At 36.7% G+C, this 6,465-nt stretch overlaps 1 pseudogene; it reads right to left on the reverse strand.

The window, feature by feature from the left end:
- Nucleotides 1-4,469: 4,469 nt before the first annotated feature.
- Nucleotides 4,470-4,599, reverse strand: LOC125779837 (small nucleolar RNA U3; annotated as a pseudogene).
- Between the last annotated feature and the right edge of the window lie 1,866 nt (nt 4,600-6,465).

Below are 6,465 nucleotides of genomic sequence, written 5' to 3' on the forward strand. Positions count from 1 at the left end.
TTCAGAAGAAAAGAGCCCATGTACACCTGCTGATGCTACACGCTCAAAGCAAGGTGCTACAAAGCAAAAAAGGCTGAAAGATATTTCATACTCTAAGTTTATTGCTGAGAGTGACAGTCTAATTCGATACTGCACTCGATTTTCAACTTCACCGATTCAAGATAATTCTGAATCGGTATTAGAAATCAAAAAAGAAAATCTAAGCAATTTCTGGACACGTCTCCAAGCTGCGTATGACGCAATTGTAGAATCTGACGAATCAGATCTACCCGAAAATTTCAAATCTTCAGCATACTCCAAATATGAAAACTGCTTAGACCAGTACGAAGAGACGAAAGCTATGATCTCCGATCAATTGAAATTAATTAAAGCAATTGCACCTACTCCACAAACGAGAGTAGAGCTGCCACAAGTTCAAAGCCAAGAGGCGAGTTCAGGCATCCACCTCAAGGTGCCCGCATGTGACACTGAAATTTTTCATGGTGGTTATGAACAATGGCCGTCCTTCCGGGACATGTTCACAGCCGTTTACATAAACCACCCAAAATTATCTAATGCACAAAAATTGTATCACCTCCGATACAAAACGAAAGGTCAAGCTGGCGTCATAGTAAAACAGTTCGCATTAAATGACGACAATTTTAATATGGCTTGGGAAGCTTTAAAATCAAGATACGAGAATGAACGAATATTGGTCGATAAGCAGATAACAATTCTGATGAACTTGCCAAAAATTCAAAAGGAAACCAGTGAAGAATTTATCAAACTTCAATCCACTGTTTCCAATTGTTTGTCGATTTTATCGACCCAAAATATTCCCACAGACAACTGGGACCCTATACTGGTAAATATATGCACAGCAGCATTGCCAGAAAAGTCTTTATTATTGTGGGAGCAATCGCTCGCATCACGTAAAAAATGCCCAACGTGGCAACAAATGAAAGATTTTCTCACTACCCAGTACGAAATCGCAGAAAGGGTAGACAAAAAAATAAATACAAGTAAACCAAAAGGTATTCAGCAAGACTTCAGTAGAAGCTTCCACAAGCCCCAAGCCAATAGCAACAACAATTTAAATAGAAGCTTCTTCAAAACGCAATCGTTCTCATCTGAACAGAATAAATATCGATCATGCGAACTATGTACAGGAGGGCATAAGCTCAAATCTTGCGATAGATTTAAAAAATTTAATATTATCGACCGCAACAATTTCGTGAAAACTAAAAAACTTTGTACAAACTGTCTGTCACATGCGCATACACTCAAAGAGTGCGAAAGCAAATTTAACTGCGTCTATTGTTATAAACGACACCATTCGATGCTTCATATTAATAATTTTTCCAGCTTACCCCCAAACAGCGCAAATATCAAAAGAGCCGCGGGTTTAGTTGCAACAACAAATCCCGAAGTGCCAAATTCACAAAATTGCCAAGAAGCACCATGCTGCTCAAAGGCATTAACAACTCAAACGCTACACAGCGAAGATCAAAGTAGGGTACTACTACCCACAGCAGTCGTCTCCATCGAACATCGAGGAGAACTGTTTAAGCTCAGAGCCCTAATAGACCAAGGATCACAACGATCTTTCATAGCGTCTAGGGCACAAAATAGGCTAAATCTGCCAACAAGACAAGCCAACTTTGAAATTACGGGAATGGGCGGAAGAGTAGTTCAAAACTCTAATAAAATCTGCCCCATTACCCTATTTTCCCCCCAAGCGGATATAAGAATACAAGCAGAAGCTATAGTCTTACCGCAATTAACCAATATGTTACCAAGCTATCACATAAATAGCAAGCATTGGGAAAAGGTTTCACACCTTAAGTTAGCAGATCCCAACTGCAACACCCTCGCTCAAATAGACCTTCTATTAGGCAGCGATCTCATATCACAAATAATACTCGAAGGTATTGAGAAAATTTCAAACACACTTTTGGCACAAAAGACTATTTTCGGTTGGATCCTAAGCGGACTAGTTACGGAACCAGTCACAACAATGACAACTCAAGTTGAGAAAATCTCAAATGAGTACCTCAATACACAATTGAGAAAATTTTGGGAGATAGAAGAACTCCCCCCCATTTCAATCAAAACCCCAGAAGATCAGTATTGTGAAGACTTTTACAAAGCCACAACTAACGGGTGATTTTTTTGAGGTTAGGATTTTCATGCATTAGTATTTGACAGATCACGTGTGATTTCAGACATGGTGTCAAAGAGAAAGATGCTCAGTATGCTTTGACATTTCATCATGAATAGACTTACTAACGAGCAACGCTTGCAAATCATTGAATTTTATTACCAAATCAGTGTTCGGTTCGAAATGTGTTTCGCGCGCGTGTTTTGTTCAGCGATGTGGCTCATTTCTGGTTGAATGGCTACGTAAATAAGCAAAATTGCCGCATTTGGGGTGAAGAGCAACCAGAAGCCGTTCAAGAACTGCCCATGCATCCCGAAAAATGCACTGTTTGGTGTGGTTTGTACGCTGTGGAATCATTGGACCGTATTTTTTCAAAGATGCTGTTGGACGCAACGTTACGGTGAATGGCGATCGCTATCGTTCGATGCTAACAAACTTTTTGTTGCCAAAAATGGAAGAACTGAACTTGGTTGACATGTGGTTTCAACAAGATGCGCTACATGCCACACAGCTCGCGATTCTATGGCCATTTTGAGGGAAAACTTCGGACAACAATTCATCTCAAGAAATGGACCCGTAAGTTGGCCACCAAGATCATGCGATTTAACGCCTTTAGACTATTTTTTGTGGGGCTACGTCAAGTCTAAAGTCTACAGAAATAAGCCAGCAACTATTCCAGCTTTGGAAGACAACATTTCCGAAGAAATTCGGGCTATTCCGGCCGAAATGCTCGAAAAAGTTGCCCAAAATTGGACTTTCCGAATGGACCACCTAAGACGCAGCCGCGGTCAACATTTAAATGAAATTATCTTCAAGTAAATGTCATGAACCAATCTAACGTTTCAAATAAAGAACCGATGAGATTTTGCAAATTTTATGCGTTTTTTTTTAAAAAAAAGTTATCAAGCTCTTAAAAAATCACCCTATACTAGATCAGATAATGGTCGGTGCCAAAACTTTTGTCCGTCAGTGTATATTAGTATTTCAAATAAAGATTTGATTTGAATTTGGCAATCCACAAGAACCACACGTGTTCGCATTTCATCCGCGCGTTCGCGGATATAAAATATATATTTTTTTTTAAAATTCCCTCGTTGCGAGAATTAATTTGCACGTTAAGTACACATGGAAATTTGTGTAAATTTGTAGAATTGGATCTTTCTTATTTATATACAGTGGCTCCATCGCATAATCGGACAAGAGTTTTTCTAACATAAATGTCCTCCAAACATTAAAATAAAAAAGCAGAATGTGTTGTTTTTTTGCTTTTATTTACACTTCATATTATCGTCTGCTTTAGTGATAAAGAAAGGTAACTTTTTTAAATATAAGCTGTCAATTTCAGAAATGCATATCATTTTGTATGAAAGAAAACTAGAAAACTTAAATTCTCATTTTGTAAATTTATTATGCACATAAAATGAAGAATAAAGCAAAGTCTAAATGAATGAATTTTGAATCAGAAAGTAGTTCCGTCTCTTCGTTGCGGAAGAGAATATGCAGCGTAATCATCTCTCTTTTGTTTTTCGCCAATTTGGCTGCCGGATTGACTTGTGAAGATCAATTTTTTGTTGGTGACATGTTCATATGTGTACGCATATGTATGTTTGTATGCTTGTGATTTATTTGTTCGGCAATGTATGCAAATATATGTACATATAAGTATATATGAATGTATGAACATGCAAGTCAATGCGCGCACATGCGTATACATATACTCATATGAGCATGTGCAGATACACAAGATAGGATAGAAGATGTATGCCTTTTAACATCGTATACTATACAAATAAATATTTTTCTTACTAATAGAAATTAAAATAAAGAAAAATATTTATTTTTATAGTATACGATGTTAAAAGCAAAAAATTAAAAATTTATTCTGTCGGGATTCAAACCTGGGACCTGTGTTAGCATCTTGACCTTCCAAGCGCTTACCACCAACACCACCATTGATAATTACGTTGCGCTGACTTAAGTATGATTTGGTTATGAATGCAAGAAACATACGATGGTTCTAATAATTTTGTTTAAGTATAGAAATATACATACTTTGTAGAACATTTGCTTTCGCAATAAATTTATCACAGCAATACATATGCATAATATGTATATACATATACATAACATTGTTATGATGCCCTGAGAAGTATAGTCTTATAACAAATTTATTTTTAATTTTTTGCTTACTAATAGAAATTAAATTTATCACAGCAATATTATGTATATTGCTGTGATAAATTTATTTTCTATTAGTAAGAAAAAAATATTTATTAGTATAGATTTCCAAAAACACAGAAATGATTCTGCGAATTTATTCATTAAAATCGCCACTCAGAAGTCATTTTATCCCTTGTAAGCGAGCGATTTTCTTAAATCTCACGCTCCCAGATAAAACCATATACCTCGTCCTCGTGGGTCAGTTTCAAAAACCACAGAAATGATTCTGTGTGATTCTGAAAGGCCAACGCAGAGTATTTCAACCAAAACATACGTAAAATAGTTGAGAATTCGCAGAAAGGCAAACGAAAGAAAAAGAACTATAACTTCAATTATGCACAAGCATACAAATATACATATGCGCACACAAGTGAATATGTCACCAACCAAAAATTGAAACATTGTTCTACAAAAACAACAACAGCATAAGCATGGAACATTGTGTTGTGTTGTTGTGTCGGCCGAGCTGTGCGGAAAGAAACGAACAAACGATCGCCGATTGTCACCGCTTCGCTTGCTGCTCGCACATCTTCGCAGACAAGGTTGCGTTACATTCATATGGATGGAGCGAGGTTGCGCAACTTTGCGTTACTTTTATATGGAAGGTTGCGCAACCAGAATCTATCGCAACCTTTTCCGGCGTCGTATAAGAAGTATAACTTCAATAAAAATACTAAAACAATTCAATTTTTTATGCTCAACGAATAATCGGACAAAACAAAATAGAGCTACTTAATATATAAAACAAAAGGAGTCAATACTTGGTTGCATAACCCTTGTTATCCAGAACAGCCTGTAAGCGCTGCGGAACAGATTTTACCAAGTTTTGACACACCTCCGGCTCTATGGAATTCCAAGCCTGTAATAAGGCCTCCTTCAGCTCACCTAACGTGTTAAACTTTTTCTGATACACTCTTCTAGCTAATTCCTCCCACAAATGCTCGATTACATTAAGGTCAGGGCTCTGCGGTGGTGTTTGTAGGGCAGTTGTGTATCAACCAAATCTTTGCAACGCCCGATGTGTGCTTGGGGTCGTTGTCTTGATAAAAAGCAAACTGGTTCGCGATACCCAACTTCTCCGCACTTTGCTTAACATTTTGTTTCAAAATATTAAGTTAGCCAAATTTGTCCATTTTACCATCAATAAAATGCAAATTGCCTACTCCAGCACTTGACATGCATCCCCAAACCATGACAGAGCCCCCTCCGTGCTTCACAGTGGCTTTTGTATTTTTATGAGCAAATTCGGCATTTGGTTTACGCCACACAAACATTTTGCCATCTGATCCATGCAAATTAAATTTGCTTTCATCAGTGAATAAAACCTGAAAACAGGGAAAACTATCAAAATAAATGTATTTTGAGATGAAATAATGTGAAACTACCTGATTCCAAAAGTCTTCTGATTTTAATAAATACTCCTTAGCATATTTGAGCCTTTTGTTTTTATTTTGATGGCTAATGAAAGGTTTTTTTCTTGCAATTTTACCATGGTAATCGTATTTGTGTAACGTATTACGAATAGTATTTAGGCAGACATCTTTACCACAACGATTTTTTAAAGAAATTTTAAGTTCTTTTGCCGTTTTGAAAGAATCTTTTGCGATTTCATTTACTATAGAACGCTCTTCTCGAACAGATAATATCTTGCCTTGACCTTCTCTGCTTCTATTAGCCAATCTGAACTCATGATGGAACCTCTTGATCACATCATGGACCGTGGATTTGCTTCTTCCTACCAATTCAGCGATTTCTCGGACGGGTTTACCTTCACCATTCAATTTCACTATTAGTTGCCTTATTTCGAGGGAAGTTTGCTTGCCGTTTGGAGCCATTTTAAAAATAATTTACAAAATTCTAAACTCTTCTGCGACTAAATAACATTTATGACTAAATAAGACCAAAAAATGTGATTGTAAAGTGCGCATTTACAAAATAACGGCACATTTAACATTGCTATTTTGGTTTGTCCGATTATTCGTTGAGTGCAAAAAATTGAGATATTTATGTTTTGCTACTCAAATTTACAGTTATCGTAAAGGATAACTGTTTTTTTTTATTGATGAGAGAGACAGTATTATGAAGGGTAAATCAAAGCAAAAAAA

This window comes from Bactrocera dorsalis, chromosome 6, assembly GCF_023373825.1.
Source record: "Bactrocera dorsalis isolate Fly_Bdor chromosome 6, ASM2337382v1, whole genome shotgun sequence".
Lineage (NCBI taxonomy): Eukaryota > Metazoa > Arthropoda > Insecta > Diptera > Tephritidae > Bactrocera > Bactrocera dorsalis.